Genomic DNA, 21951 nt, shown 5'->3' with positions numbered 1-21951 from the left:
TGTCCTTGGCTAACAAAGCCACACCTCCCCCTCTTTTACCATCTTCCCTGACCTCAATGAAAGATCTAAACCCTGGAACTTGCAACATCCATTCCTGACCCTGCTCTATCCAAGTCTCTGAAACAGCCAAAACATCGAGGAAAATGACAGAGTAAAAGTTTCCACAAAATACAAGCTGTTTTGCCGTACATTAGGAGAATCAGGAGTGGCCTTTTTTTTCCCCATCTCGGGATGAACCCTCACCATCACTCACAGAGCTAATGAACAGCAGGAAAAATCTTCACCACTGACTACCTGCACTCACCTATCACCTTCCCACCTACCTTCCCCAGCCCCCACTCTGTTTATGTCTCAGCTCCCATCCCCTCCCCCACTTCTGAAGAAAGGTCCTGAACCATCAACTTTCCTGCTCCTCTGATGGTGCCTGGCTCGCTGTGTTCCTCCAGCTCCACACTGTGTCAACTGTGACTCCAGCACCTGCAGCTATTGCTGTCTCCCTGTGAGCGATGTCAGCTTTGGTTCAATAGGAGCACGGGACAGGGCTTGGAGGACCCAATGGAAGCGGCCTACCCTCCAACCAATCAGAGCGAGTGAGAGATAATGGGAACTGCAGATGCTGGAGATTCCAAGATAATAAAATGTGAGGCTGGATGAACACAGCAGGACAAGCAGCATCTCAGGAGCACAAAAGCTGACGTTTCGGGCCTAGACCCTTCATCAGAGAGCGAGTGAGATGTTTGTCTGAAAATCACGTGATCGTCTTTGTCCGGAGACGCAATATCTCTGCGACTGAAGGTTAGCTGCTTGCCGAAAGTACAGTACACGGGACAAAAAGGAAAGCTGCAAAAAAACGGGAGGGAAATACTTTCGGTATTGACTGAGAGGCTTTAATAGCCGTTGATGCATGTCAGAAAACAAATTTTAACATGCCGGCCCCGTGTTTTGCAGGAAACGGAAAAACTGCTGCGGACCTGAGGCTGCGATAGGCAGAGGTAATTGCCACCATCTTTATTAGGGGCAATGATCTTCGGGACTCATGCCGGATCGCCATATTTATAGGTGGCAATCTGCAGTGGAACGCAAGCGCAGCTTTTCTTGTTTGGGAGGGGGAGATTAAGACAAGAGAAATGTTTGTTTTTGTTTTTCTGGACTTCTTTCCCAGACTGTGGGACATGGCGTGTATTTCCTGGGAAGGACTTTTGACACTGGCGGAGTACTGGCTTCAGGCAGTATAAATTGCTGCAAGTTATACGTTAGATATTTAATGGAGGAGAAATGCCGAAAACGCGTTCAGAACTGCCATGTTCAAAAACAAAGTTGCTGGAAAAGCTCAGTAGGTTTGGTAGCATCTGTGAAAGAAAAAAAAATAACGTTTCGGATCCGCTAACCCTTGCTTAGAACTTCATGTTACCTGTTGCACTCTCACTGTAGGAAGTCCTGCTTTAAATATTATGATCTATTAAAGCATATCCGTTTGCCCAGTATTCATATGATTGGGATCAAATCACTGAAAGTGCTCTGAGTCCCCTTGTGCTCCCTGGTCAAATTTATTAATGTCTGACTTCCTCAGTCTCTAATAATGGGTGTATTTTACCTCTGCATTTTTCTGTGTGGGGGAGCAGGGTGCTTTGAAGAGGAGGATTTATACATAACTAACAGAAACCAAGAGAAATGTTTGCCTTTTCCAGACAATCTTGTTGTTTTTTCTGGATTTCTGTCCAGGGCTGACTGTTATTTGTCTCTTGTGGATTTGCTTTGCAAGATATTTATTGAGAATAATTTGCAGACCAGGATCACAAAGCAAGTTCTCCATTAAGCGGAGTGATCAGGATCTGAGTATCATTGACACTTAACTGGGAAAGGGAAGAGGTTTAACCATTCTATGCGTGGGAGAATATTCCTGGTAAGTTTGTAACTTGAAAGCAGGATATTCAAATTTTTGGTTTGATCACCCCTGGGACAAGTGTTCAGTTCTATATCCTGCAGCTGAGAAAGGAGATATTGGCCTGAGAGGGGTAGATTTGTCCAAACAACACCTAGTCTCTTTGAAAGAACTGCCATATTTAGTCCCAATCGCCTACTTCATGATTTTAATCTATACATTTTTCATTCTTGAATACCTGTAAACTTCCTTTTAAAATTCCTTATGGGCACAAATTCCAGCACCCCTCCAGGTGGAATCTTCCATTTCCTGACAACTCCATTGATCCTGAAACTGAAGTCTGTGTTGATTCCTGAGGGTTATAAATTACTGCATTTAATGTGAAGATGCTGTTCCCTGAGCTTCCATTGAGCTGTGTTGAAACAGTATGGGAGGCTGAGATCAGAGTGGGTGTGAGCAGACAATGAAAATGAAAAGGCTGCACTGTGAGTACTGCTTGGCTAAGTGAGAGTGCTTTGGAGTTGGGTGAAACAGAAAGTGAAACTGAAAGATTGAGTGTGATGCTCAGTCTCAGTTTGGGCAGTTCAGAAAGTCTCTCAAATTGATATTTGATACCGTAAAGAACTTTCTTACAGTTTTTAAAGTATGTATTAGCTTAAATAAAGTTAGGGGCTTTAGGTTTATAATAGTAATGTTTGAAATTAAGGGGGAGGACCTAGCTTAATTAAATTCTTTTTAAGGCAGAAACTGGTTTAATCTGGAGAGAAGTCATAACAGAAGACATCACATCTGTGGTGTGCTCCTCTTGCACAATAGAACATAGGCTCTTGATGTTGTGTCGACCTGTGAAACCACACTGAAGCCCATTTAACCCACACTATTCCATTATCATCCATATGTTTATCCAATGACTACTTAAATGCCCTTAAACTTGGCGAGTCGACTACTGTTGCAGGCAGGGCATTGCACGCCCTTATTACTCTGAGTACAGAACCTATGTCTGACATCTGTACGATATCTATGACCCGTCAATCTAAAGCTATATCCCCTCGTGCTAGCCAGCTCCATCTGAGGGAAAAGGATCTCAGTGTCCACCCTATCTAATCCTCATATCATCTTGTATGTCTCTATTAGGTCACCTCTGAACCTTCTCTTTAACGAAAACAGCCTAAAGTCCCTCAACCTTTCCTCATAAGACCTTCCCTTGATACCAGGCAACATTCTGGTAAATCTCCTGTGCACCCTTTCCAATGCTTGCACATCCTTCCTGCGATGCGGTGACCAGAACTCCAAGTGCGGCCGCACCAGAGTTTCGTACGGCTGCAATATGACCTCATGGTTCTGAAACTCAATCCCTCGATCAGTAAAAACGAACACATTGTACACCTTCTTAACAACCCTATCAACTTGTGGAAACTTTCAGGGATCTATGTACATGGACACGGAGATCTCTTTGCTCATCCACACTACCAAGAATCTTACCATTCGCCCAGTACTCTGTATTCCTGTTACTCCTTCCAACGTGAATCACCTCACAGTTTTCCGCATTAAACTCCGGGACATTACCAGTGTCCCTATTGGCTATTTGCGCAGGAAGTGTGTCCATCTGCAGCTACTGGTTAACTGCTTTTCAGAGCTTGAGCTGTGGGTGCAGTCAGTATGGAGCATCCATGGTAACTGAGAAGGTTGTGGTCGCATTCTCAACAGATTGGTCACGCAGCAGGTGAAGATTACACAGACAGCAAGGGAATGGGTGACCATCAGACAAGTAAAAGGCTCAGAAAGGAAGTGCTTGAGTCATCCCCCTCAAATAGATATACTGTTTTGGGTACTGTCCGGGGGTGGGGGTGATGTTGGGGTGGCCACTTGGGAAGCAGCATCAGTCGGGTTCATGGCACTCGGAGTAACTCCGCTGCATAGAAGGGGAGGGAAACGATGAATATGACTGTAGAGACAGGGGATTCGATAGTAAGGGATAGAGAGAGACATGAATCCAGGATGGTATGTTGCCTCCCTGGTGCCAGGATTAGCAATGACATGGAGCAGCTTCAGGACATTCTGGAGTGGGAGGATGAACATCCGATTGTACCAGTGACATAGGAAAACCAAGGGAGGAGGACCTGAAAGCTGAAGATAGGAAGTTAAGAGATACACTAAAATACGAGATCTCAAATGTAGTATTGTCAAGCTTACACCCAGTGCCACATTGTTGTCGGGAGAAGTTTGTGTTGTGGTCAGTTGTACAAGTGACCTTTATTCAGAGCTCTGTTACCGCATGTGTGGGAGAGGCCAGAGTCCGCTCCAAACCTGGCTTTCACATGAGGCCTAATTCCCCTCTTAAATACAGCTCAGATTGGAAGAGTGGACAGTGACACTCAAACTTTCCCTGGCTGATTGTGATATTTTTATTCCATTCGCTAGGTGTTATTTACATGCAATATTGTTGTCATTGTTAGCCACACACCCCAAATCAACATACCCAATCCAGTAAGCAAACCATTTTCCTAGGATGGTGACGGCGAGTAGGAGGGGGCATAGCTTTAAATTGAGGGGTGAAAGATATAGGACAGATGCCAGAGGTAGTTTCCTTACTCAGAGTAGTAAGGGAATGGAACGCTTTGCCTGCAACGGGAGTAGATTTGCCAACTTTAGGTACATTTAACTCGTCATTGGACAAGCATATGGACGTACATGGAATAGTGTAGGTTAGATGGGCTTGAGATCGGTATGACAGGTCGGCACAACATCGAGGGCCGAAGGGCCTGTACTGTGCTGTAATGTTCTATGTTCTATGTTCAAACAATTGTGGACAACACTATGTTCAGTCCTAAACCCTCCTATAATCTCCTGAGGTTATCTAGAAAACTACTTCGTCTGTCTTTGGGACCTGGCAATGCTTTTGACAGTTACATCCCTCCTCAGACATTTGCCAGCTGCACCACATTTTTTGCCAAAACCAAAATAGTAGCTTCTCACTAAGAACTTTTCCAAATTCTCTACTAACTGTAATGTGGATTGTTAGGAATTGTGATTAAGTCTTTTAAACTCAACTCTGATATAAAGTTACAATTTTGTAATACAAATTGTGGAAAAATCCCTCTCTCACTTCAGCTTAAGAGATCAAACAGTGTTTCTGACTTGCTGCAGTTTACAATCCCAACGATTTGCATTCTGTAAATGATTTTTAAACTGAAGTTTCATTTTCTACTCTAAGCGCTTTCCATTATTACTTTCTTGTTTTAATAAAAAGCATCTATTCAAATTCCACCGAGGGTGAAATTCAGTCACCTTTAGAGCTTTACCAAGCCATGAAAGAGAACTTGTTTAGATTTCACAAATAACTAAGGCACTAACCATATCTTCATTTTGGATTTTGTAATCCATCTTTGTCACTCTTCCCTTGATCTTTGGATGTAAGAATTTATTCAAATTATCCATATCTACATTTCAATTGTTTTATCTCTCTGCAGCCCTGACTTCTCTCTTTATAACCTTTCTTTGCCCCTTCCTATGTTGTTGGTCTTTTAGAGGTTGTGTTTACACCATTTATTGCTTTGCCTTCCATAATGATACAGTGAGCTGCTTTTATTGCTGACAAACATTTGCTCAAGGAATTCAACTAACCATTTCACGTTAATTGGTTGTTTGCATTTCTGGTTACAATTACCTAAACAGTTCAGAATGCTGTAGGATCAGACTTTTGCTTCTACTTTTTATTAAGTAACAAACTTGTGATTGTGGCTGAACCAGGCCTTTAAAAACTGCCTCTTGTTAAAATGCTTATGTGTTTTGAACTGTCTGTTTACAGAAACCCCAGTAAATTCCCTAATGTTCCTTCTCAACAGGACTCTTTTATACCCCCACAGGACCTTTTGTGATCTAATCCAGTAACAGTGTGAGCTGCTACAATGCACGTGCTAGTAAAAGCATAAGGGGACAGATGAGATGAGTGCATGGCTGGAGCTATAACTTAAAAGGTTTGGATTCCTGAGGCATTGAGACTTTGTTTGTTTCTGGGGAAGGTGGGACATGCACAAGCTTGAACAATTGTCCTGGGCAGAGCTGGGACAGATATTCTTGTTGATGCTTTTGCTAGTTCCACTGGTGAGGATTTAAACTCGTATGACAGGGGAATGGGAACCAAAGTATACCTTTAGCAGTAAAAGACTCAAATCAGCAAATGGGACGTGAAATTAGTTCATGATGTTTTCGGTGGCTGAAAGATTAAAAGAAAGAAGGATTAATCAAGATCAAATCGCTTTTCATACATCAGTCCTGTGATCCCAGGAATTGGTCTGGTGAACCTTCTTTACGATCATTCAGTAGCCAGGGCATCCTTCCTCTGGAAAGGAGAACAAAGGTGCACACGACTCCAGGTGTGGTCTCACCAAGGCCCTTATAGAAAGATATCCCTCTTCCTGTACTCGAATCCTCTCAATGAAGGCCGAAATATCATTTGCATTCTTCACTACTTGCTGCTGCCTGTTTTCTAAAAGAGAACAGGAGAGAAACACGGAACTAAATGGGGTCAGACACTCGGGTAAAATTGTTGAACACAATGTCCCCATTGTATCGGTGCTGGCCATCAAGCACCTATTGAAGCTAGGCCCATTTTCTGGCACTTGGTGTGTAACCTGTATTATGGTGCAATGGATGATCATCTCAACACTTCTTCAAGATTGCAATGGTTCCTGCATCTATCACCATTTCAGATGCTGCCAGATCTGCTGTGTATCTCCATCTTTTTCTGTTTTTATTTCAGATTTCAGGTATTTTGCTGCATCTTAGTCCTTCAGAAGCATCAAAGGGTATGGGGAGAAAACAGGAATTGGATTCATTTTCAGATGTATAAAATGCATGTCTGTCCAAACTCTATCTCTTTTTGTAGTTTTGGGCAAACGCTGAATGTTTCCCTTCCCTGAAGGACATTTAATGAACCAGTTCAGTTTTACTGATAATCCAGCTGTGGCCCCAAGTGTTGGATCCACAATTGACCAGATTTATTTCTGAGTTTCACAATCTTTATGTGTGTTCTTCTGGTTTCTCTCTCTCTGCTTTTCTGTTTGAAATTTTGATTGCATTCAGAGAAATCAAACAAAACCACACCCAGATCTGACACTCAATCTGTTTGTCATAACCTAATTATCTCAGGATTTTGAACATTGAAGGAAGAAGCACTGTTCACACCAGGGAGAAATGCGTATTGTTTGTGTGTCGAAGAGTCTGTGAAGATTCATCTGAAATGTCCAAACACCAGCGCAGTCACACTGGGGAGAGACTGTGGGAAGGGATTTATTTACCCATCCGAGCTGGAAATGCACCAACGCAGTCACACTGGGGAGAAACCATTCATTTGCTCTGATTGTGGGCTGGGATTTACTCAGTCAAACAACCTGCTGATACACCAGCGAGTTCACAGTGGGGAGAGACCGTTTGCCTGCTCTGTGTGGGAAAGGATTTGCGCAGACATCTCACCTGCTGAAACACCAGTGAATTCACACAGGAGAGCGGCCATTCACTTGCTCTGTATGTGGGGAAAAAATTTGCTTTGTCATGCAGCCTGTTGACACATCAGCGAATTCACAATGGGGACAGACTGTTCACCTGCTCTGTGTGGGAAAGGATTCATTTCGTCAACTAACCTGCTGATACACCAGCGAGCTCACACTGGAGAGAAACCGTTCACCTGTTCCGAGTGTGGGAAGGGATTTACTCACTCAATCAACCTGCTGAGACACCAGCGAGTTCACTCTGGGGACAGACCATTCACTTGTTCTATGTGTGGAAAGGGATTCACTCAATCATGCAAACTGTTAACACACCAGCAAGTTCACCACAACCACATTTGAAGGATTTTGCTCTTAAATCAAGGAATGAACTTTGATCTTTGGGCTGTTTGTACTTGTGTCACTAGTCCCTGCTCAAAACTTGATCTTCTCTTGGGAAATAAGGTAGGGCAGGTGACTGAAGGGTTAGTGGGGAAAATATTTTGGGGCCTATGATCATAGTTCTATTAGTTTTAAAATATTTATGGAGAATGATAGACTTGGTCTAAAAGTTAAAGTTTTAAATGGGACGAAGGCCAACTTTGACACGATTATACCCCTTCAAAGCACAGTAAGACCGCCTATGTGTGGGAATGCATGAGATGGGTGAGATGCAAAACAAGTATTTTACATCAGTATTTACTGTGGAAAAGGATATGAAAGCTAGAGACCTTAGAGAAATGAATGTGTATCTTAAAGTTCCATATTATAGAGGAGGTGGTGCTGGATGCCTTACAGAGCATAAAGGTGGATAAATCCCAGGACCTCTTCAGGTGTACTGTCGAACTTTGCGGGAAGTTAGGCTTGCGATTGGGCCCCTTGCTCAGATATTTGCACCATTGACAGTTATAGGTGAGCTGTTAGACTGGGGGTTGCCTAATGTGGTGCCATTGTTTAAGAAAGGTGGTAACATAAAACCAGGGAACAATACTTTTGGTGAGCCTGACGTCAGTTGTGGGTAAGTTGTTGGAGGGAATTCTGAGGGATAGGATTTACATGTATTTGGAAAGCGTGGACTGAATGGGGATAGTCAAGATGGCTTTGTCCGTAGGAAATTATGTCTTACTAACTTGATTGAGTTTTCTTTTTGAAGAAGTTACAAAGAAGATTGATGGCAGAGCGGTGGATGTTTTCGATTATGGATTTCAGTAAGTAAAATTCCGCATGGTAGCCTGATTAACAAGGTTAGATCACATGGAATCCAGGGAGAGCTGGCCATTTGGAAAGGCCTTTGACCTGCAGTATGCTGCAAGGATTGGTACTTAGTAACTATAACTCCTACATTCACATCCAAATCATCTTTATAAATGACAGAAATGAGTGGACCCAGCTCTGATCCTTGCGGCACACCACTGGTCACACACCTCCAGTCTACAAAGCAACCCTCCACCAGCACTCTGTCTCCTACCTTCAAGTCAGATCTGTATCCAAATGACTGGTTCTCTCTGTATTCCATGTGATCTGACCTTGCTAATCAGTCATGAGGAACCTTGTCAAACGCCTTACTGACATCCATAGAACACATCCACTGCTTTGCCCTAATCAATCCTCTTTGTTCCTTCTTAAAAAAAAAATCGTCAGTGAGACATGATTTCCCACACACAGCTACGTTGACTATCCCTAATCAGTCCTTCCCTTTCCAAATATTTCAAGTACTATCCCTCAGGATTCCCTGCAACGACTTGCCCACCACTAATATCAGGCTCACTGGCCTATAGTTCCGTGGTTTTTCCTTACCACCTTTCTTAAATAGTGGCACCACATTAGCCAACTTCTGGTCCCTCACCTGTGGCTATCGATTGATACAAATATCTCAGCAAGGGGCCCAGCAATCACTTGCCCAGCTTCCCTCCAAGTTCTCTGATACACTTGATCAGGTCCCAGGAATTTATCCACTTTTATGCATTTTAAGCCGTTCGGCGTCACTACCTCTGAAATATGGCTAATTTTCAAGATGTTGCTATTTATTTCCCCACAGTCTATATCTTCCATATCCTTTTCTGTAGTAAATACTGATGCATAATACTTGTTTTATTATATTCCCCATTTCTTGCAATTCCACACATAGGCGGCATTGCTGCTTTTTAAGGGGCCCTATCTCTCCATAGTTATCCTTTTGTTCTTAATCTATTTGTAGAATCCCTCTGGATTTTCCTTCATGCTATTTGCCGAAGCTACCTCATGTCCCCTTTTTGCCCTCCTAATTTCCCTCTTAAGTATACCATTGAGTGAATTCTTATAAGAGTATAATGACAATCTCTGCTGTCTATACCTGACATGTCCGTCCTTTTTCTTGACCAAAACCTTGATTTCTGTAGTCATCCAGAATTCCCTACACCTACCAGCCTTGTCCTTCACCCAAACAGGAACATACTGTCCCTGAACTCTCGTTATCTTATTTTTTGAAGGCTTCCCACTTCTGAACCTTTCCGTTTTACCTGCAAATATCTGTCCCAATCAACTTTTGAAAGCTGTTGTGTAATACCATTAAAATTGGCCTTCCTCCAATATAGAATTTTAACTTTCAGACCTGGTCTACTCTTTTCCATCACTATTTTAAAACTAATAGTATTATGGTCACTGGCCCCAACGCCCTCCCATGCTGATACCCTAGTCACCTGTCCTGCTTTATTTGCCAAGAGCAGGTCAAGTTTTGCACTTTCTCTAGTCGGTACATCACATACTGAATCAACATTTTCCTGCACACTCCCAGCAAATTCCTCTCCATTCAAACCTTTTACACCATGGAATTCCCAGTCTGTGTTTGGAAAGTTAAAATCCATTCCATAACAACCCTGTTATTCTTACAGATAACTGAGATCTTCTTTCAAAATTGTTTGTCACATTCCTGCTGACTATTGGGAGGCCTATAGTGTAATCCCCATAAAGTGATCATCCCTCTCTTATTTCTCAGTTCCACCCAAATAACTTCCCTGGATGTGTTCTCAGATATATCCTGCCTAAGTAAAGCCATAATGTTACCCTGGCTCAAAAAAGCCACTTTTCACTCCTCTCTTGCTTTGCCTTCCCCTCCCGCTTTTGACTTTCTATCGTTTCTATAGGATCTATATCTTAGAACATTAAGCTGGCAGCCCTGTCCATCCTTGAGCCTTGTCTCTGTAATTGCAATGATAACCCAGTTCCATGTTTCCAACCTTGCCCTGAGTTCATCTGCCTGAGCTGTTAGGCCTCTGGCATTGAAATAAATGGTGTCTAATTTATTAGTCCTTTTACATTAATCTTAATAACAATTATGTAACTGTAGGGTCGGTTTGGAAAATGATGACTTTTTTTGCTGTATATCAACACATTCACACTGGGTAAAGACAATCCACCTGCACACTGTGAAAAGGGATTTCCTAGTTCATTAGGACTGGTTTTTATAGAATTCAGTATTCCTACAGTATGGAAACGGGCCATTTGGCCCAAGAATTCCACAGAAAACCTCAGAGCATCCCACCCAGACACATCTCCCCGTAGCCCACCTAATCTACACATCCCTGAACACTCTGGGCAATTTAGCTTGGCCAATCCACCTAACCAACACATGGGAGGAAACCAGAGCACCCAGAGGAAACCCACGCAGCCACAGGGAGAACATGCCAACAGCCACACACTCAGTTGCCCAAGGGTGGAATCAAATCTGGGTCCCTGGCATTGTGAGGCAGCAGTGCTAACCGCTGAGCCACTGTGGATAACCACCAATGAGTTCCCAAGAATCTGTAGGAATTTTTGTTGTTGCTCCTATTATCTGTTTCCAAGTCATGTTATCTGGGCTTGTTTCTCATGATGTTTGAAAACACCATGTGTCTGGTTACCTAGTTGGGAGGAAAAAAAACAATATAAGTCAACCTTTTAATAAAACTACTGTGCATTGAGTCTTCATCTCAAAAGCAGACTAGTTTATTTTGAAAGGCTCTCCATCTCCCCTAACTCCTCCATCCTCACCTCCAACATGTGCGAGGAACCTGTGGTTTTTATTTTTCACTCAGAATGACAGTCAGTACACTTCATATGAGCAATTGAGAACAGGGTCATCCCATAATGCTTGAAACTTAGTGTACTAATGGTACACTATTACAATAATAACCATTACAATTCTTTTCCAAACCTTTTCAAGTTTTACAACACCCTTCCTTTAGCAGGAAGACTAGAATTACACACAGCGGTTACACCTAAACCAGAATGGGACCTGCATCCTTGTGGGGGGTGGGGGTGGGTTTCCAGTACTGTTGAGGGTCTTGTAAATCACTTAGCAGTGGGCTGAAATCCAGAGAGAATGTTCAAAATAATAACAAGGGCCAAAAAGAGAAGAAACGAGAGTCTGGAAGGCATTGTTACAGGCCAGTTTAAGGTATCAGGGAGTTTAAGGGTGAATGGTATTTAATGCTTGGAGTCAGATGAATAAGGCAGATGATTTGAGGATACAAATTAATGGGGCCATAAAGACATTGCTGTCACTTGGACATGGTTAGCAGCTCAGTCTTCCAGGATACAGGGTCTTCATGCAAGGCAGTGGAGGTGGTAAAGGAGGAGGAGATATTGTTATTTTGTTTAGGGAATCGATTACAGCAATAAGGAGGGGTGGCATCTTTGAAAACTCTACAAATAAATAAGGAGGCAAATTTTGAGCAAGTGTAAAAGTAGCAGGAGCTTTCAACTTCCTCGACATTAATGTAGTCATCACAGTGTGAAGGATTTATCAGAATTTTTAAAATACATCCAGGACAGCATTTTTTTCAGCCACTAAGTAGAAGTCCCAACAAGGAAGGGGAAGGTCCTGGACTTAACTTTAGGTTACAAAGTCGAGCAAGTGGTTGAAGTTTCAGTGGGATGGCATTTTGCAGGTAGTTATTATAACTTTTCGATTCAGGATTTGTAAGAAAAGGACAAGGACGGGTCTTAAGTCCTAAACTGCTGCTGAAGTTATGAAGAAAGTAAATGGAATTTTGGCCTTAATTGCGAGGTGTTGGTGTTTGAGGATAAGGACATCTTGTGACAACTGTATTGGATGTTGGTGAAGCCATACTGGTATATTATTTACAGTTTTGGTGCTTGTATTTAAGAAAGGATATGCTGGCGTTGAATGCAGTGCAAAAGAGCTTCACTAAGCTGATTCATGGGATGAAAGGGTTAGCCTATCATGAATAGCTGGAGGAAGGGAATTTGCAGAGGGGAAATACTGAATAATAAATAGGTGGTGCCCAGTGTTGGGCTCATATTCACAACCCTGCACTTAAGCAGCATATGTTCTGACAACTCAGCTAAATTGGCCTCCCACAGTCAGTGTTCAAATCCTGCTTTATAAGATGATGAATGGGTTTTTCACTGACGCCACACAGTCCAAGGAAGTAAAAGTTGTTTGCTTTAGAAAATCCCAAGGTTCCAATGTATTCTTCTCATTCACATTGCAATCCATTTTCAGTACTTGCTCCATGATTTAAATTCAAAATTAATTTGGTGATGTTGTTGCCCTCATCTTTAAGCAGCCTGTATGACTCCAGTCACTCGGTCAAATGGTGAATAAAACTGTTTCAATAAACCAATTCTTTTCAGCTACAGTATAAGAAATGTTCCTTTATTTGCTGAGTCTCACACAACATTTTCTTTGTTCTGTGTGTCTACAACTTTTGCCAATTCTCATGTTATGGACTACATGTTCAGACACTGGTTAAAAAGATTCTAAGGATCAGAGGTTTCTGGTGCAGTTGTATGACTTACTGCTAAGCAGTACAAAGAAATAAACAGGCAAAAGATTAGGAAGGAAATGTATTTTTAAGTGTAGACTTCAGTTTCTGTGTGCTTGCTTCTTATAAAATGGCTTTGAAGTCTTCACAGTGCAGTGTTCAAACAACAGACACCAAGACCTTGTGAGCAAGTATTTAAGGCATTTGACACGTTGAGGGGAATTAATTTAGAAACACAAATTGTCCAAAAAAAAGTGCTGGATAAATGCAGCAGGTCTCTCAGTTAGTTATTATAGCTCTTTTTGATTCAGGATTGGTATGGAAAAGGACAGAAATGGGTCTAAAGTCCTTTGCTGGTGCTGCAAATGATAAAGAAAGAAAATAGAATTTTAACTTTAATTGCTACATAATTGTTAAAAATTGTAACAACTGTGTAGGATGTAGTGAAGCCATTCCTGCAGAGAGAGGGTGTGAGAGAGAGAAATAGTGGTAAGATCTTGAAACTAACATGATTTCACTTGTCTTAGACATTGCCAGACCTACTATGTTTCTATAGCACTTTCTGTTAAACAGCAAAAAGTTCTTTTCTTGAGGAGAAAAGCTTGAGAGGTGACCTGAGAGAAATTGAAGACTTTGCAGGGATTTGAGGCAAAATTGGTGTTGAGGTTGGGAACCCATTAGAGATTTGAGAAATGGTAATGCAGTCTCGAGGCCTCCTGCTCCATGACTCAAATTTGGTGCAGAGTCATTATCATCGAAGACAATAAGGATGACCATGACTTGTCAGTTACTGTGGCTGAACAGTCTAAGGTGCTGAATTAAGACTCCAGTCTTTTCATTGATGTGGGTTTGAATCTCACTGCTGTGAATGTCCCTTGAGCAAGTGGCATTTTCTTCTCCACAGGATTTTGCTGTGTGTCAGAAAAGAGGAGACAATATGCATAATTTGCTGCGTGAAGAAAAAAAAAGAGATATACTTGAAGTTCTATTAAAGTTATTTTTCAAGGAGCTACACAGATATGTTTGAGTGTACAGGAGACGTAGAAACAAAATAGGTACAGCAGGGATGAGGAAGAACAGTGGGAGAGAGGGAGGGGAAAACCTATGTTACCTCATCCTCAGCATTCGGTGAGAGTAACCATTGCACAGTCTTGTGGAAAGTAGGTCCCATTCTCACTTTGAGAAAAACTTCTCATGCTGCATGGTACTATCACGATGCTAAATTGGATAGTCTTTTAACAGATCTGCTGACTTATTTTTCAGCACCTGTGATGCACTTTGGGCCAATAACACGAACTGAGAGAGCAGAGATTTGAATCACTCCAACATTACAGGAAGGTTGAATGTGGGGGACCGGTCAGCGTCAGGGCAGTTAAATCTAGACGTAACAAAGAATGGATAGAGTTTCAGCAGCAGATGAGCTGAGACGTGGATGGAGTCAGGTGAGGTTACTGAGATGGAAACAGTTGGTTTGGTGATGATGTGGTTGAAAGCTCATCTTAATGTGAAGTATTTCATCAGAGTTGTGAACAGTCTGGTTCAGCTTCACACAGTTACTAGACAGAAGGTTGGAGTCAGTGTAGAAGCTGTCTGTGTTTAATTGGAGGAAATTGCTGTTCATCCTGCACTGGATTCGGACAAGTCAGGATGATATGTGACTTGGAGGGGGTCCTCATGGTGATGGCATTCCATATAGATCTTCCACACTGGACATTCACAATAGTGAAGATTAAGGGTTTGTGACATGATGTCAAAGTCCTGATTTGAGATGTGGATTTAGTCAATACCTGTATTTCACCTCTTTCTCCACATTCTTTCTTCGTCTGACCACTCTCAAAGAGGCCAGAGTCTTGTAAGTCCAGACCAGGTGGCAGGTTCCATTCCCTGAATCGACATAGTGAACCACTTGGCTTTTGTGGTCACTTTTTCATAGTGCATCATTAATCCTACAAACTACCAAATTCATTACCAGCTGTTCATAGGCAGCCTGGTGTTTGTGTGGACTCTCTTACTCGCATTGTTCTGTTTTAAATTGATTTTGCAGAGTATTCAAAGGGAAATTGACACCAGGCATAATCCCAGGGTCTTATGGACCCCTCAGTTTATTGTGAACAGAACATTATCAGATTTTGAACATGGAAGGAGGGTGGGAAGGGATTCACTCATTGATCTCAGTTGCTGACACAGAAGTGAGTTTGTAGGTAGCTGTTGGATGTTTGGACTTTGCTTTCAATCACAGTCAGTACCGAACCGTTTGAACGGAATCTGTTTCCACTGGTTTGAATAACTCCAGTTCTCAGTCTTTATATTTAGCATAAGAGTCAAATCAAACAGCTTTCTGTGTGACCTGCAGTATGTTTTTTATTTATGATATCTCGAATACAAGTTTGTTCTCATTGAAGATCTCTCCCGCTCCCCCATGTATCCTCCATCCTCACCTACAACAACAACTGAGGAGCTCAAAGAGCTTCATTGTCTCACTCATGGTGACAATCAATCCATTGCCTCTGCTGCTTCTGATGAGGCCAAGGGGCTCCTAAATTTTGCCCTGTGTCTGATACCAGAACCTGCATGTTTCTCTCCTACATTGTTATAGCCAGTGTGTTATCAGCCCCTCTCAACTGGCTGCCAACCTTTTCTCCTAACTGTCTCCCTTCCTTGTGTGCTTTTTCATCTGCTTGCCCCAACTTCTGAACCTTCTGTATTCCTTGTGACTGTCAATTTGGACTTTTCTCCTTGACACCTATCATAAGTGCTTTTCTTCTTATCTTAAATTCTATTTGTCATACAAGCAGCCCTGAATATTTGCCCTTCCCTTCCTTTTTGAGTGTACTTGAGCCATCTTCTCTTTGAAAGTAGCCCTTATTATTATTTATACTTTGTCCCATCAACCTGCCACTCAGTCATTGCTGTCCAGCGTTGACCTTGCTCTGTCGAAGACAACTCTCCATTAACTGAGCTTTCTTATTCTGAATTAATGCTGGGTATTATCTGACATTATTCTGCACCTTCCTACACGTGATCATGGTCTCCTGAATGGTCTGCCACTGACACTTGATCTACTTGGCCCCCATCATTCCCAAGAAGTAGGACCAAACGAGCGCTCTTTCTTTTTGAACTGAATGCACTGTTTTCGTAGATTTATCGTGCATACAATCCAGGAAAACTTACCGTCACTGCCTGTTACTCTACCAATATTCCAGTCTGTATTTGAAAAACTGAGGCCTCAAAGAACACTAGAACAGGAACAGTCCCTTTAGCTCACAAGCCTCCATTAACACATGATTTTCTAATCATGAAATCTCTTTCTTTCCCTTGCACAGTTTGTATCTCTGTATTCCCTGCCAGTTCACGAATCCATCAAGATGTCCTTTTAGCATTGTGATTGTATCTGTTTGTCCCACTTCCTCTGGCAATGCATTCTTGGCACATGCTGTCCTGTGTGTAAAAACTTACATTTCACACCTCCTGTACATTTTTCCCTTTTACTTTCAGCTTATGTCCCCTACACAAACTGTCATTTCTACTCTAGATGCCAACTATCCATGTCTCTCTCAGTTTTGTAAATTTCTACCGGATTGCCCCTCAGCCTCTGATGTTCAAAAGAAAATAAACCAAATTTATCCAACATCTCCTCATAACTAATATCCTCCAAACAAGGTGACATCCTGGTAACCTGTTTCCGTACCCTTTGCAAAGCCACACATCCTTATGGTGGTTTGGCAAGTAGAACTGTACGCAGCATTGCAAATGTAGCCGCACTAAAGTTCTAGTGAGCTGCAACATGCCCAATTTTTATGCACTTTGCCCTGACCATCATCTCCACTACGGTTGCCATTTTCAGGGAACTGTGAAACTGTGTACCTAGATACTGCTCTATGATTGTGCTTCTCAGAATTCTGCCATTTACTGTACACTTTGCTCCTTCATTAGACCGTCCAAAATGCATCACCTCACATTTGTCCGGATTAAATACCACCTGCCATTTTTCCATACAAGTCTCCAGTCAATTTATATCCTGCTGTATCCTCTGGCATTCCTCCTCACTCCTCACAGCTCCCCAGATATTTGTCATTCAAATATTTACTAATTTGATCACCTACATTCTCCTCCAAATTTTTTTTATAATAAATATGTTAACGACAGGGGTCTGATTCCTACAGAAAGGCACTGGTCACAGATCTATAGCTACTCTTCATCTTCTATGACAAAGCCAGTTCTGTACCCAACTCAGTGTAACCTAGGTTACTTAAACTTCTCTATCAGCCTGCCATGAGGGACCTTGTCAAAGGCCTTGCTAAACTTCATGTGGATAACATGCATCTCGGCTTCCTGCAGAGAAGGTCATGTCTCACAAACTGGATTGAGTTTTTTGAACAACTGACGAAGATGATTGAAGGCAGCACAGTGGATGTTGTCTGCATGTACTCTACCTAAGCATTTGACTGGAGATCTGTGACCAGTGGTGTTCCACAAGGTTTGTAATTTTTTTAAAAGATTTGGATGAAAATCTAAGTTGTCTGTTTAATAGGATTGCTAATGCAGTGAAAATTGGTGCAGCTGAGGATCATGAGATTGGTTGTCAGAGGACACAGCAGAGTGTAGATCAATCGGAAAGTTGGATGGAGAAATGGCAGATGGACTTTAATTCAGAGAAGAGTGAAGTAATGCAGTTTGGGAGGCTAAATGCAAGAGGAAAGTATACAGTAAATGACAGGACCGTTAAGATCATTGGTATAAAGGGGGATCTTGGGGTCCAATTCCATATAGCTCCCTGAACACAGTTGGATAAGGTGGTAAAGAAAGTTGAGTGGACCAGTGCACTGTCATCAGTGTACGGTAGAGATTTGAAGACAAGCTTTATTTTTGTCTTTTGTGTTCAGTCTGGATTGAGAGTCGAGCTCGCTGCCTGACCAGGTATACAGGTAGACTTCTTCATTTCAGAGGGGAATGTCAAGGCTGAGAGAATGAAGAAGAAAATGTGAAACAAAGTTGGGGTTCCGACACAGCCCAGTTTCCCTTCATTCTTTACCCTGGACCTCTCAGATGTGATGCTGTTAATCTGTGCAATACAGGGCAATGAAAGGAGCAGTTGGCCCTGGAAGCATTGATGAACAAAGCTTTTTAAGCCATCACTTTGTCAGCTTTCTTTCTACAAATTGATGATTTTTGTGCTTTCCCTTCCACAAGGTATCTGTTTCTTTCTCCAAACACAATCTTGAATTAGAATGACCGTTGGTGCTTTTAAAAGGGACACTTGTCCAAACCATCAGCAATATATCCAGATTACCAAACTGCAGCCAGTTTTAGGTGTGTTAACATCAGTTGAAACAAATCTAATATTGTCAGACTGTTAATTTTGGAAGTGATCAATAACAGCAGAATTCAAATCTTTCATAAGATACAGAAATCTCTGGCTGGGCCATCATTAGTCGCCCTGGAGAAGATGATGGTGAGTTTCCTTGTTGAACAATAAAGGTTATTGAGGTTCACTTATGTATCACTAGGTTGAAGGACTGAATGAATCCCTTCCCGCACATGCAGATAAAAGGCCATTCTCTGGTGTGAACTCGCTGGCGAGCAGAGAGAGGATAAACACCTGAAACTACTCCCACAGGAAGTACAGCCAAATGGCTTCTCCTGCGTGTGAATGAGCCGGTGATACTCGATTGTGGACAAAATGAAGAATCCCTTTCCACACACAGTGCAAGTGAACGGTTTTTTGCCAGTGTGCAAACAGGGTGGATGACTGCCAAAAATCTATCTCACAGGCAGTGCAGCTGAACAGCTTTTCTCCAGGGTAAACTCACTGGTGTCTCAGCAAGCTGGATGATTGACTGTACCCCTTCCCACATACAGAGCAGATGAATGGCTTTTCCCTAGCGTGAACTCCCTGGTGTCCAATGAGGGCAGATGCATGTCTGAACTTCTTTCCATAGGAGGTGCAGCCAAATAGTTTCTGCTCGGTATGAGTTTGCTGGTGTGATTGAAGGCCAGATGAATGAGGGAATCTTTTCCCATGCACAGAACAACTGAATGGCTTCTCCCCCGTATGAACTAGCTGGTGTATATTCGGGTCAGATGAAGATATGAGCCTTTTAACACAGTAAATTCAGCTGAAGGGCCTCTCCTCAGTGTGAATCCACTGATGTCACATGAGCTAGGATGTTTGTGTAAATCTCTTCCCACACTCTGAACAGGTGAACAGTCTCTCCCCAGTGTGAATTCTCTGGTGTGACATGAGTTTGTTTGTTTTGATTAAGTTCCTTCCCCCACACACAGCAGGTAAATGGCTTCTTCCTGGTGTGAATTCATTGATAGATTTCCAGCTGGGATGGGTAATTGAATCTTTTTACTACACTCCTCATATTTCCACAGTGCTGTCACCTTTGTATTACTTCAGAATGGTTGATCAACTGAAGCCTTGACAGCACACTGATCGAGCACAGTATCTCCCCACTGTGAATGGTGTAAATGTTTTCCCAACCTGCTTGATTGGTTCAATTTCTCTCCACTGGAAATTCACTGGAATGCTCCCACTTGGGACATGCAACAGGGTAAATCTTTTATGCAGTCCACTCGCTGCAACACTCTCTCAGCTGAATATTGTGTGTATCACCTACATACAGGTCAAACATTTCTCCTTCCATATTCAGAGGCTGAAGGTACTCAGGTCCTTGTAAATTGCATGAGTCAACCAGTCTCAGCAGGAATTTTGATTTGTGTTTAATATCTGCAAACCCTTCTTTTCTAATATCCTGCAAAAGGAGTTTACAAAAGACATTTACTGTCATTGCAGGCTAGAAATTCAGAACAGACAAGTCCATTATTCTCCTCTCTTATTTCTCAATTCTGTAAATTCCTGGCTGTACCCTCCTTCCAGAGGAAATCCAGATCTATCCCCCTATCTCTGTTCTCCTCTTCCAGTTTTCTCCCTTTCTCCGTCCTCTCCTCTCTGGATAAAGTTCCCAACTCCTGTCTGCTGACTGAAAATCAAACCAATGAGTCTGATTCAGGATTTGAGTCTCCAGCAGGTGTTGGTGAATCCTCCCCACACACGTCTAGGGTTTCTTTCCTAGTCACAGCCTCATCGATTTCTCCCCAAGTCGGACGTGGCTTATCTTTACGAAGATGGTGGCCAAGTATCTGGAGAGAATTCCCGTCCCCAACCTAGCCAAGATGGCGGTTAGTGATCCGTGGGCCTGGTACTCGGGTCCCCAGGCCTCCCTCACGCGATTATAAACTGCCCAGGCAACAACCCCCGATGGTTTCTATTCCTACCCTGCCTCGAGAGCAGGACAGGGATTTTGTTGCTTGGGCCTGGAGAGCTTCTAAAAATGTGACGCCTCTCCTCCGATTTGGCACCACCTACGATCTGCTGCAAAGCCCGCACTGCGCATGTTCCGGGTCACAACTCGGCCCATGTGATTGGTCTCGAGCTGCTGTCAATGTGAAGGTTGGGTGGGAGGACACAGGAGTGACCAACAAAGCACGGGGGATCCTCCAACCAATCGGAGTGAATGACGGGAGAGAGTTTATGTAGCTCTTCCTCATTGGCTGAAACTCGTTCCAAGTGTCACAGTGCTGGGGCGGAGCCAATGTAACCCACACTCGGTGAACTGAACAACACTGCGTGACACCAGGGCAACCGCTGCCACAGTATTCTGTGCAGTATTGTTCTCCTTATCTAAGGAATGATAGACTGTCTTTGTAGACACAGTGCTATGGAGATATACCAGACTGATTCCGGGAAGAGGGTTTCCTCATTCAGAGAGGAGTGAATCTGTGGAGTTCAATTACCAACGAAAGTGGTTGTGGCAAAATATTGAACGTTGTGAAGAAGGTTTAGCTTATTGTTTCGAGTGACAAAGGGATCAAAGGGTGTTGAACGTGAGAGGGTACTGAGTTTTAGATCAGCAATATCAGCATGAATGGCAGAACCGTCTCAAGGGCGAAAGAGCGATCTGTTCCTGAAGAAGGTCTGAGGTTCCGAGAGATAATAGGAACTGCAGATGCTGGAGAATCCAAGATAATAAAATGTGAGGCTGGATGAACACAGCAGGCCAAGCAGCATCTCAGGAGCACAAAAGCTGATGTTTCGGGCCTAGACCCTTCATCAGAGAGCCTCTCTGATGAAGGGTCTAGGCCCGAAACGTCAGCTTTTGTGCTCCTGAGATGCTGCTTGGCCTGCTGTGTTCATCCAGCCACACATTTTATTATCTGAGGTTCCGAGAGCTTGTGTTTTCAAATAAACCTGTTGGACTAATAAGCTGGTGTTGTGTGATTTGTGACCTTGTCCACCCTAGTCCAACACCGGCACCTGATGTTCTTATTTCCTAAGACTCTATATCACTATTCTTAATTTCCCTCCGAGTCATGGCTAGGCCACATTTCTCATTTCATTTTTGTGCCAGAAAGGAATGAACAACTGTTGCAGTTCCCAATATTTTCTTTAAGTGTTTTCACTAGCCTATCCACTTCTATCCCCTGAAGTAATACTCCCCAATTTATTATGGCCGGTTTGTGTGCCATGCCATCATGGTTTCCTCTTTTTAAATTCAGGATCTTAGTCTCAGAAGCAACTCTGCCACTCTCCAACTTAGAGCCACAGAGTTGCACAGCATGGATTCAGAATCTTTGGTCCAATGCGTCCAAGCCAACCAGGTATCCTAATTAATGTGGTCCCATTTAATACCATTTGGCCCACACCCCTGCAAACTCTTCCTGTTCACGCACCCATCTAGATACCTTTTAAATGTTGTAATTGTACCAGCCCCTACCACTTCCTCTGGTAGCTCATTCCATACACGCACTACCCTCGACATGAAAAAAAATG

General features: G+C 42.7%; 1 protein-coding gene across 3 annotated transcripts in view; it reads left to right on the top strand.

Moving 5' to 3' along the window:
- The first annotated feature begins 1766 nt into the window (after nucleotides 1-1766).
- LOC132209324 (gastrula zinc finger protein XlCGF7.1-like) overlaps nucleotides 1767-21951 on the top strand; it is a 37616-nt gene continuing 17431 nt past the window's right edge. The window contains exons 1-2 of one of the 3 annotated variants that reach the window (XR_009445427.1): nucleotides 1767-1903; nucleotides 5749-6847. The gene's annotated coding sequence lies outside the window, so the exon portion shown is untranslated. Of the gene's footprint in view, nucleotides 1904-5727; nucleotides 6848-21951 lie in introns of those variants that run through there. The other 2 variants (XR_009445426.1, XM_059644456.1) reach the window with 2 other exon arrangements.

The sequence above is a fragment of the Stegostoma tigrinum genome, unplaced genomic scaffold (genome assembly GCF_030684315.1).
Source record: "Stegostoma tigrinum isolate sSteTig4 unplaced genomic scaffold, sSteTig4.hap1 scaffold_86, whole genome shotgun sequence".
Classification (NCBI taxonomy): domain Eukaryota; kingdom Metazoa; phylum Chordata; class Chondrichthyes; order Orectolobiformes; family Stegostomatidae; genus Stegostoma; species Stegostoma tigrinum.
This window is presented reverse-complemented; position numbering and strand designations above follow the sequence as displayed.